This window comes from Rhopalosiphum padi, chromosome 1, assembly GCF_020882245.1.
Source record: "Rhopalosiphum padi isolate XX-2018 chromosome 1, ASM2088224v1, whole genome shotgun sequence".
NCBI classification, from domain to species: Eukaryota; Metazoa; Arthropoda; class Insecta; order Hemiptera; family Aphididae; genus Rhopalosiphum; species Rhopalosiphum padi.
In genome coordinates, this window is record NC_083597.1 from 54,169,016 (window position 1) to 54,182,063 (window position 13,048).

General features: G+C 29.0%; 1 protein-coding gene across 1 annotated transcript in view; it reads left to right on the top strand.

Annotated features, from left to right (window-relative positions):
- Window positions 1-13,048, top strand: part of LOC132931884 (transcriptional repressor scratch 1-like) — an 18,613-nt gene continuing 5,565 nt past the window's right edge. The window contains exon 1 of the mRNA XM_060997954.1: window positions 1-387. The gene's annotated coding sequence lies outside the window, so the exon portion shown is untranslated. The remainder of the gene's footprint in view (window positions 388-13,048) is intronic.

A 13,048-nucleotide genomic window follows, 5' to 3' on the forward strand; every position in this document is an offset into this window, starting at 1 on the left:
GTTTACGGTGCGCGCGCGTGTGTGTGTGTGTGTGTGTGTGTGTGTGGCGCGCGCGTGTTCGCTAACCACAGTTGTTCAACACAACGCTGTGTCGTCTGTCGACGGGCCCACTGCGAAACGCGCCCCGCACGCGACTACCAAGTGACGGAACGCGACGACGCACCGGTCCGCGGCACCACTGCCGCCTCCGACCGAAAATATCATTTGATATTATCAATAATCATATTAGTATAATATTTCGCCGGTCCCGCGTGACAACGATGCGGTCGCGTCTGGCAGAGCTGCAGCAGCAGTGAGCTTTTCCAGCGGCCGTCGTTTCCGAGTACGAACTACGAAGTGAGCGAGCCATCGACCGATACTCTGCCAAAGCCCGACACAAAACAACCGGTAAGACTGCAGTTTTTCTAATATTTTTATTGTAACGTCACAATGTATCATTACGGTCGATTCGATAAGAAAATATATTAATAGTATGAGCGTATGACCAAATAATAAATTAAATGTAATCTATTCCGTGGTAGGGGTCGTGTATATCTTATTTATACAATATTATGGTCTACCCGAACACGTGCATATCCAACATCGATCTACACTCTACAGAGTGATTCTTAAATCTCAACATTTTGACGATTACAAGGATTTCTACGAAGTTTATATCGTTCACGATAAAAAGAATCACCCTCGCTGTATCTCCTAATTCAAACAGTTGTCGATTCAGTCTGGTGGTTTCCCGTTTTCTTAAACATATACAAACAAATATTATTGAACATTTATCAACGGTTGTACCTACGTAGTAGAAAAAAAATGTAGAAAAGCTATCTATTGGTTGACTCCGTGTTCAAATTGGATAGTCTTCGGGCCTCCGGCGCTTGAGTTGTGTAGAAAATAATGATACGATTACGGTATATTGTGTTTTGTTTATAGGGTTCCTATGTTCCGAGGATTCCGTGTAAATTTTCCAGAAAATGTATGCGTATTATTTGTAAACAATTTTCTTTTGTTGCTTAAATATTATATTTTCGATTATGTTGTTGAGTTGAACGTCCAAATTAAACGTAGGTACTGATAGCCAGTAGCCACTAGCCAGACATTAAGTATTTATTAGTACATACTAGGTTTTTCTGTCGATATCCAACATCGTGTCATCGGTCACTTGCCGATTCTCTATCGACCGTGTGTATAAATATGTCTAAAATAATTGTCAACATGTACAATGTACATGTGCATATAAAATACGTTTGAGTGTATTTTATACGTCACAAAACCTCAACAATTTGATGTTAGGATTTCGAATAATGAGTCTGCTGCAGATTCAAAAAAATCGATTTGTTCAATCATTCTCAGACTCGCACGCACTGATTCCACTTGACCATTGAACTATACATTTTACATTTATACCAACAGTCAAGGACACGACGACGGGGATGAACGAGAAAGATCAGAATCAGATGTAGGTATAGTTCCAGTACAATTATCTTGGGAGTCGCGATAATTTTATATTCATCTGTTAGAAGTGACAACCTCGATTTCATCGGTGGTGTGGTGTCACTTACATCACTTGGCCCAGTGGCGTATATAGGAATTAATTTCGGAGGGGGGGTTATTATATTATTATGTTAATTTTCGAGGCAGGTTCGCAAAGTGTGCAACGTGTGCCGTACCAACAATAAATTTCGGGGGATTTGAACCCCTAAACCCCCTCCTATATATGCCACTGAGCCCCTGACTTGGCTTATCCATCTCCGTCGGACCATCATTCATATAAATATATTATCATCTGTAGCTATTATAAGAAAAGTAATGCTAAGTTGAAAGTATAGGGTATATTATTTAAAATGTGATAAATTATAAATATGTACCAATCTGTAGCAATGTGGACATTATCACTTGGGATGGATCATACTGTTCATAGTGTAGAAAATTTCAAACCTATCATTATTTGCCGATAATGTTTCAAAATTTAAGCAACTTTTAACAAAGTGCCACGAGAGAAAAGAAATGTCGCTTCAGAGTAGTTCAGACCACCCTTATTGGTACCCGATAAACTTCTATTTTCCTATACGTTTATGATAAATAATTTATTACAAGACGTTACCGATAATTTAAAATTATGAAAATCGTATTTCAAAGAAAAAAGTTGTACATGCTGTGAATTACGATTGAGAAATCGAAAATGACTAAACGTCCCGTGGGCTGTGGCTAAGATTACGGTTTATATTATATAATATTAAATATATACTATTATTATATGACGTGTGTGTTTTTGCGTTTAATACAAAATAATTCGGAAGACAAATTTTAATTATACTCGGTCGTGGACTCACGGTATTTATAATTGTACTGTTACTGGCCTTCCGATTAGACGTATAACATCTTTCTGCTTTCAGATGGACAAGCGAAAGTCATCCCGATTATTACCTATAATCTATAAACCTCGTGTTTAAAAGTATACGCTTGATTAATATACGCATCATTGGTAGAAGAATATATTTTTTAATCGACTAGTTATTTCTTAGTTTCTTTTTCTTTTTTTTAATACATTTAATATGTATGCAAACCGTGATTAGAATATTATTAACGGGTTTGTTTATTTTGTCAGTAATAATTGTATTAAGTCGTGTACATAGTTCGCCACTACCGACCGGAGGTATTTAGTATTTACGTTGGTATATATTAATATTGCTTACAGTGATTTAGTGATTAGTTACGGCCGTTACGGGGACAATGTAAAAAGCGAATAATTGAAAGTCATTAACGAAAAGTATATCAATTATCTCCGTAACTTTATGCACGCACTAATCGTTTTTTTTTTTTTTTAATATTTTGTTTGTCATTAAAAGTTGAAGTTTGTTTCGTAAACACGAAAAAAACTGTAGTACTAAATTACCGACCAAAAAAAAAATAAGCGAACATTCAATAATTTATCATTTCTTGTCTAACTGAAAGCATATTGAATAATAATTAATATTAGTACTTATTTTTTTTTTCATACGCAATAAATATTTAGCCGATCATTATACGTACATTTACCAAGTATATGCTTAATTTTAATAAAATTTAATATTATAAAACTAGAATTTTCTCACTTCCTACTATGTATATATTCTTTAGTTATATCTATATTCGACGAGTACTTTGACCTTATACATAATGATTTTGTAATGTAGTATTGTAATTTCAAATAACACTCGTCTTAATTGAGGAATGAACGCACCAACTAAAACCAAAAAATATGGTGATAATAATAATGACAATTATGTGGGAGTAATAATAATATACATACCTCGGTTTACCTATGTTTAGGTACTATATATACCTACTATAAACAGCAGCAAAACTAAAATCAAATTGTTTTAATGTTTGAATTATTCTTTGTTATTAATATTGTTATATTATTAAATTATTTTTTAAGCAATTATAGAGCACATACGAAATTACATTTTGTATATATTATTTAAGGTTTTGACTTTTTATAAAATACTATCATATAGTTTAATCAATGTCACATTTTTTTCTTAAGATAAATTAGTTTTAGATTCTACTTGTCAAAGAGCGCTGTCAATGAATAATTTATAAAAAATATATCATCTAGTTACTGACTTTGGTTCATGGTTGCATTGTTGCAATCTCCAAACACTGAATACGAAATAATACTTTTAAATTTGAACTACACGATTATGTAATAACAATAATCTTGATAGAAGCTTATTATTGAAACATTTTTGAATTTAAATACTAAAAATGTAGGAAGTTCTGATCAATTTTCTGCTGTATAGTAATTAGTAAGCGTCGAGTTCAGGTATATCTCGACATCTCGTAATTGTAATAGATTTGTTCAATTTGAATTTAATGATTAACTATATTGCATAAAAATAATTATTGTAAGCGGAGACCTATATTTTATGATGTATTTATATTGTTATCATAGTATCTTATTTGTTATATTATTATAGTTAACCGTTATAAATTAGATATAGAATTGATTTTTGCATAAAAAATTGAATTTACATTTATAATTAATATTTAATTATTATTAATAAAAAATAAAGATAAAATAAAAACTTACAAGAATTATTAAATTTATTGAATTTTCGAGTCTTCTTATAAAAATTGAATATATTTTTAAGCACAAACTAGATTGTAGATTGTCGTGATTTTGACGAATTGTTTCAAGATTTAATCTTTAAATACTTATAAAAACGATGCCTATATGTATTTTTAATGTTAAAAAATTTAAGTGGGATTTTATATTATAGATTTTTCATGGTCTAAATTATTTTATCTGAACTTTCAAAAAAAAAAAAAATCCTTTTATGAAAATTGTGAATTTACCCATGATTATCCTATTTTATTAAAATTAAAATTTCGACAAGTACTAAAATATTTTTGAGATCGCACTCAATTTTTTTTTACTTTTGTATGAATAACATATATGGAATCTTTCATTAAATTTACGAACATAATATAAGGTACCATAAATATTACAATTTTATTTTTTTTTACTTTAAATAATATTCAAAATGCGGTGATTTTCATGAATTTTAAATGTTTATGGAAAATATATAAGTCAGCTCCCATTTCGCCGCGGTACGATTTTGTTGAATTTATTTTTCAAGTAACTTAATATAAATTGTAATTTACAAATTACATACACTAATTAATTATATTAATGTGTTATTTATATATGTACATTATACAATTGCATACCTACGCCATTATTAAATACGTTTTCATAAAAAAAAAATCGATAATTGCTTAATAAAAATAATCTTGTATAAAATAAAAAGTTTTTTAGCACTATAGTTAAAATTATTCGTTGTATTTAATTAAATAACTAACATTGTCCAAATAATCAATCCATTTCATCTGTGGAGGGTCGCTTGTCACTCTTCCCTTAAGACAGCAAATTCTTTGTTCGAGCTTAGTGTGTTGAGCTTATACTTGTTTTCCACATTGGAGAAGTTTCATGTTATCTTCAATTTTCAGAATTCAGATAGTATAGTATTAAGTCTAATTTTTATTAAATAATAAATAATATGTAGAATAATTATTTTATATCATAGCCTTGTAGGTAGGTACTGTAGGCCGGTAATCAAATCAATGTTAAAGTCGCGACTCACGAGTCGCGGTGACAATCTGAAGAATGATTCAACAAGTATATTTACTCACTAGCTCACTACCATTTTATCCATTACTAATGTGAGCATAAAAATTCTTATTTTAAGTATATCTAAAGGTTATATTTTCAAATACATTTTTTATATAAATTTGTCTTGTAGTGATAAACTCATTTTACTAAATTAAGACGTTCAATTTTTCTGTTTATTGTTATGCAGATAATCTTTTATTTTTTGAAAACATCAATGTAATTTAAATAAAAATTCTAATAAAAGGTTTTTTTAATTACTATACATTATAGATATGTTATGTTTACTAAGGATATTGTAAAAAAACGGTTCCGAAATCTAAAAATTTAAATTAAAAAAAAAATCAGAATTTGAATAAAATGCATATTTAGAGGCTATTCTGGACTTTGGTAACGAAATTCGACAGTATAAAGTAAAAACATGCTTTCGAACTCCTCATTTTCCTCGTAATCAGTTGTTGAAACATGATTTATACACCAAAATAAATTTGAAAAGTTCTACTAGACAACCACTTCCAGATTTTTGAATTTGTTGTATTCGCTTCACTTTTACTAGAACTGCCTCTTAAATGAAAAATGAATGTGTGCACTGGATAGTGAACATGTTTGCAACTGGATCACCCTGTTTAAACCTGCAACATTTATAATAATATCATGTATTCATGTCCTTTAAAACCAAATGTGTATTATATATATTTATACCTACATGGAAATACACAGTATAGCAGTAATATATATTTATACTATAGCTGGATAACCACCGGTTGGCAGGGGAGCTAAGTAGAAAAGTCCACGCGGTTGTTATATGTTTAATATATATATATTATTATTATTGTTAACGGATGCGCGTGCGTGTTTCTCTCTAAAAATAATCTGCATGCTACTGTGTTCATCTGTAGTGTGTGCGTTCGGAGTCTGCAATGCAACAACGCATGTATATTATTATGTAATAATATATTATTATTATTCATACTTAAGTATCTAAATATTTTTTTTTATCTAATTATCATCGAAACGCATTAAGAAAATAGTGCAATACTGCAATAGTGCCTATTAATAAGAACTATTAGTTCAATAATAAAATTAATAAATTAATATGATATTCCTATACAATCTTTCAAATTTTTAAAATTGGTCACTTAAATTATGAAATTAAAAGAAATGTTTCAAATAAAGATAGAATATATAATAATCTAATACAATAAAATATTATAGTAGTAAGTTGCTATAAAAAAAAAAAAAAAATGTGTACAAATTGATACTTATTATGCAACAGTTCAGTTTCAACACAAGTTTGGATCCCCTCCTCCACACACCACCTTGAAATTTTTTCAAAAAATATATGTATTTTACATAGACATGTAAGATTAATTTGTATATAGGTACTATATATATATATTTATAAATACTAGATATTACATCTAATGAATCACATATATACTTATATACTTATATATATACATAATTTATTTTGCAATATTAGATAAAGGTTTACTGTAATCAGATTTAATTAATTTACTTATATGACACCCACTTATGTTTTTGTTCTGTATAATATACCTGATATTATATAGCATAAGAAACTAATATTAAAGTGCCTTCTTTTGTATTAATTTATAAAAATAAAACCATTGGAATATCATTTTAGTGGTTTAAAGATCCAGCTTATTACTATATAGGTATTAGATATAATAATCGTTCATAGTACTTGTTTACAAATAATTTTCATTGACAAATTTTAATTTGGTGGATGAAATTTTCTTATCTTGTTTAAAATTTTTATATACTTTCCAAAAATATTGGTATTCTTTAAAACTTATAAAGAACCCCAAAAAAATTTGCAGTAAAAACACATTTTTGTACTTCAAATAATACGGCTTACTGAAGAGTTATACGTGAAACCTATTTTGAAAATGGTAAAGAAAAATTTTATTTAGTCATTTCGAGTCAGATTTTCGATAATTTTTATTAATCAGATAATTAAAACAATAAAAAGTAAAAATACAAAATACAAAATGCATTATATAAAATATTGGACGATTGAAAAAATATATCAAAAATTGGGCTTTATACGATTCTAAATTCTCTTCTACAATTTTTATCTTGGATACTATTACTGTATAACTCTTCAGTAAGCCGTATTTTTGGAACTACGAAACCATGTCTTACGGTAAAAAAAAGTGTAATTACGTTCGGACGTCATGTGCTGCGCTCATCATCAGCGGCAGCTTTCTTGACTCTTGTGAAATATTAATATTATATTTAGATTACTGTTCTATACAGATAAATTAAATACCATTGATTTATCGTTATAAATTATATTATAAATTAAATAAAAGAAAGTGAAACACGACAATAGTAGTAACACTACACGCAGTAGCCATTAAGAGACCCAGGTATACACGTGTGTGCTCTCTCCCCTCAATACTTATTTTTTTAGATTGTAGGTTATTGCATAGAATTTTTTTTAAAATTTTTATTATATTAACCAATTAACCCAAAAACAAAGTAAATTTAAGATAAATAATTTGTAATTTGTGTTTTATCTTTGAGTCGTTTGTATCTCAAATCAGAATTCATAAATGTAAAGCAATATAATGATAAGCACGAATTAAGATAAGATTAGAAATACAAGTAAACATTTCTATAGGGCTATAAAGTTATATTTTGTTCTGTTTTTTACTAATTATTTAAATTATTTAAATTAGTTTATTTGTTTTATTATAGGTAATCTTATTTGTTTTTAGCGAAATAATATTCCATTTGTATTTGTTCGTGTATGGCTAATTTATATTATTATATTATATTATATATGCTTGGTAAAAGTTTAAAGTTATAATTTATCAATAATACTATTAAAAAAAAAAAATTAATTTTTTGTTTACAATATTATATTAATATATTGTTTCTATGCTAAATATATATCATTGTTGCTGACAGTGTTTCCTGGCAAAAAATAGTATACGTGTGATTGCTATATATGAATATGGAGATTATTATGAAGTAATAGGTGATAAATATATGTTTTATGAATAAGTGGTCCCTTTTCCCCAAATAAAATAAAATAAAATTATCCGACTACGGTTACACAGATCCTGTTTAAGAATGTAGTCAGTTGTGATGCAGCTATATAGTATATATTATGCTGTCGTCAGAAAAAACGACAATTTATTAACATCTGTGCGTGTGGCAACGTGTGTCGTTATTATTCTTGACTTTTCGCCGATTTCCGGTTAATCCCCCACCCACTATACAACGCACCCAAAGGTATATTAATATATACTAAGTTAAGTTATGTACGTTTATAGTTTTTGTCCGATCTTAGCGACTATGAGTCTGTGACATTACCACACGCGTCGTCATGTATCTTCTCTTGTCAACCGCGCAGTTGGCCCCATACTGAGTAAATTTATATTATATTATTATATTATGTACGACGAACGTAATCACTAATTAATATTATAATATATACCCTCGTCGTTTAATAAATTTGAAAATGTATGAGATTATAGGGGTATGGTTAAAAATGTAAAACTGTATGATGAGGCTAGGTGGAGCCCCTAAGTACGCTTCCTGAAAAGGTCAGCTCCCATTTTTCCGCCGAATTTATTTTTCGAGTAACTTAATATATAACATATAAGTTACAAATTACATACTAATTAATTCTATTTATGTATTATGTATTTATATATACAATTAATTATTAATTAATATTATTTATATCAAGTATTCAAGTGCAATATGTATTGCTGACTGCTGTACATTTATAATATTATAGTTATTCAATTCTGGAATTTGTTTATTTGGTATTATATTGAACTGAGAATTTACTGACATTTATCAAATTTTTACCGTAATATTGTATATCATATGCTTTTACTTTAAGTATTGTTTTTCTGGATTTTATTTTGTTATTGAATTGCATTTTGAAACAAATTTAGTATAATATTATATATTATTGTGCAACGTAAATTATAATACAAACGACAACGACCACGGTTCCGCGTGCAAGTCAGCGATTGTTATAAAAATAAATCACGTATAAATTCGAATACGGATGAGATCCAGAGCGGTAGGGAGGAAAATGTCACCTGCGGCGGCGCCGAGCCATGTGTCCCCCTAAGATTGAGTATATATACGTATTACACATACAGTATATTTATATATACTCCAAGTATAATATATATATATATCAATGTTCCATGTGTGACGGCCGTATAATAATATTATATATTCAGCGACATAGCGCATTGCAAAGTATACAGAGTGATCCTACGTAGGTGAAGTTACCCCTACCTTCACCTTACATAACTATTATGGCTGAAAAGAAGTTCAAAAAAGTTGTAAGTTTAAAAAAACGGAGAATTGGCTTCTGGTGAATCGTTGGTTTCGAATACATCTCATAGTTAAGATAGCGATTACTGTATTCGTGCGAATGTTTGGGAATTATTATTATAAACGAGTATCGACTATATACGAAAAACAATTCTGTGAGCAACAGTATACTAATAATTTGAATTTCAAACGATTGTAAAAAAAAATATATCTGAGATTTATACTCTCTAAATAATAAATACTTATTTGAGGAGGACTACCATTTTTCATTAATTGAATAACATATTTCTACCAGCAAAACGACTTGTTGGTTCGTATTTCCGCTACTAGTTAGCGAAATAAATGTAAGAAATCCTTCTGTGTATATTAAATTACATATTAAACATTAAACCAGCGACTATATATGTATAACACGTCGGTGAGGCTGCGGCGTTGATGCATCACGATGAAGTATTTGTGGACGGTATATAATATCACAAGTTTCCTCCGATAAGGTCAACGATTTGGAAACCAATCGGTTTCTTATTTTAGTCTACTTAGACAGGTGGTTGGCCTGCCAAGCTATAAAAGACACCTGGAACATTTTTTTTCAAGGGGTGCCCCATACCTGCATAATCTGTTTTCAAACTGAGTTCTAAAAAAAACTGCAGTGTATATCTTCATTGTCACTACTCTTGTCTTATCTAAACTTGAGATATTTTGTGAATAATAAACTACATGCTCTATAACACAGCCTATTTTACTGTACATTTGTATGGATAATTTAACACTGAAATGTTTGAAATACTTATTAGTTATTTCTATATGTAGTTTTATAATTTTAACTCAACTTGAAATCACAATTTTAATTAATTATTATATTTTCTGTTATTTTTTTTTAACACATTTTATAAATTATTAATCACGGATAGGTATCCAATATATATACGTGGCGGTGGCGCGTGTTAAACTGTTAAGAACAGGGATGAAAAACGTTTTTAATTTTTCTGTTTTAGTTATTGTTTATTATTGATTTAAAAAATTTAGTTTTTGTTTAACGTTTTTAAAAAAGTTGTTTTTTTATATTGTTTCCAAATAACGTTTTTAATAATTTCGTTTTTTTTTTTATATATTCGCGCAAAATAGGTAGTTACAAAAAATAAAATAGTTCAAATTAAAATGCTTTTAAGTTTTAAAAGTGCATGCGGGTAAAGAGAAACACTATTTTAGAGTAAATAATAAAAGAAATCCTGAACTCAGAAGTTTAACAAAGTTATATTGTTTAATATAATATTTATATTTTTTATTAATCTATTTTATTATCAACAATAATTATTAGTTACCTATTATTATCAATTTTTCGATAACAAAAAAAAAATATATAAGAAAAAGAAAAAGAAATATGAAATATATAGTTCTTATATTTTTTTCTTAGTATAATTTTTTTTTGTTTTTGTTTTTGATTTCGTTATAACATTATTTTCGTTTTTCTGGATTTTTCTTTATCGTTAATCGTTTTACAGTTGTTTTTTGTTTTCGTTTTTGATTTTTTTTCGTTTAATAACGTTTTATAAAAACGTTTTCCATCCCTGGTTAAGAGATCATTTTATGTTTGAGTTGCGTTCCATATATTGAGTAGAGTTTTAAGTTGTATGTTATATTTTATACCAATCTTCGGCATCAGCAAAGTAAAATAATAATTTTTCAACTGATTTCAAAATACTTGTATTATGAATTATGATTACGGATTAATTTCATCGTATTCGTCGTCTCGTCAAGTCATGATTTCAAAGTTAATTGTTGTAATTTTTATTTAATTTATTAATTAGTACTAACTACTATAACTATTAACTACCTAGTAGACGTACATTTTTTTTCTTAAAAGTACCTTTCCACCTGCACACTACTGATAAATTGTGGTTATTCTTATATTAGAGTAAACTATTCTTGAATAAATAAAACGCCTAAAACAATGAATTATTTAATAATATGTGTTGATTTATATTAGGGTTGACAGTTTTTACTCCGTGATTGCTAAATACTACTCGAATAGTATACGTATATCGTAGTATAATATATAGTAAAGTTCTTCTTCTTATACGGCTATATACCTATACTTCAAAAACATCAATACTATAATGACTTTTGGTTTTAACCAGTGGTGGTGCCAGATATTTTTTATTGGGGGGGGGCGATACTGGTCCAAATGTGTTTCTGGTGTGGCATTTATGTATGGCTATATTTAATGACCCATTAATTTTTTTACACTATATTTTCAGAAAATTTTATAGTACTAAACTTCGAGTTTCTACCGTTTCTTTTATTTTTATGTAACAATACATAACTTTTTATTTATTAATGTATGAGATTTTAGAAAGTGTACAGTTATGGTATTAACTTTATTGAGTATTTTTATTTCTAAATGTGCAAAAAAAGCATATTTAATTTGATTATAACAGTCAAACTTAAAATTGTACAACAAGTCTAAAAACTCTTTAAAGTAAATAATACCTAGTATTTTATATTTCAATAATGATTTACAATTTTTTTATTTACTCGCATATTTTTAACATTAAATTATGGGGAGCAATAGAGGAGCAAAATCAAATGTTGGGGACCATCTTCTCACCCTTATCCCCATGTAGCGCCACCTCTGGTTTTAATCCAATTAAAAATTGTTTACATGTTTCTAGTGAGTAGTGGATATGAGTTTTGAACATTTTCATATTATATAGGTAATCTTCTTAAAATTTTCACATTTTTTAAAATTATATTACTGGTGTATAAATGATTTTTAGTGGAAGTACCAATAAAAGCTATATTTCGCGCCACGAGAGACCGTAACTTTTCTGCGTATCCAAATAACGGATACCCCTTCCCTCCTAAGATGCAGTCGTTGCCGTAAGTTTTGTGGTGGGTGATACGAGGTCGTCGGACAACGACGTATTTTGGTTGTCGTCGGGTTGCGGTTTGTCGTGGCGCGGTCCACGGAGTATAACGCAGTACACAAATTAATCAAAAAATCTCGATAAGTAATACTATTTTTGTTATTTATTCGATCCTTGCAGTTCATGGATGTGTGCCACCGTAATGTTGTCGTGAAGAAAACACGACGGCGAGGAAGTCTGAACGCCAAGCAAAATGTTGATTGTGTTTTTCTCAGTAGATATTATATTATTTATATTTAAAGGCGGGATTTCTCCGTGCAAGGATTTTTCATGAAAGGGTTATCGGTATTGCCGAGTTGGTATGGAATAGAACACGGTACCAGTCCGACCACCCGCCATACCAACCATGTACGGCGTGTGTTCGTGTCACAAAACGTAGGACTGGCCGATTATAAGATAATAATAATAAATACTTAATATAATAATATGTATATTGTATATAAATATTTATACATACTGTTGGAATTTATGATTTGCAATTTTAGGGGCCTTTCTAAATTGTCCACTTAGATACTCGCTTAAATTTGGCCCCGCGTATTGGATATCTGTCAAGTATCAATTGTTGGTAATTTGAAATATTGTATTATTTTGTATTGATATTGTTTATACCTAGTGCTTTTTCAACGTCATACACTGTTGT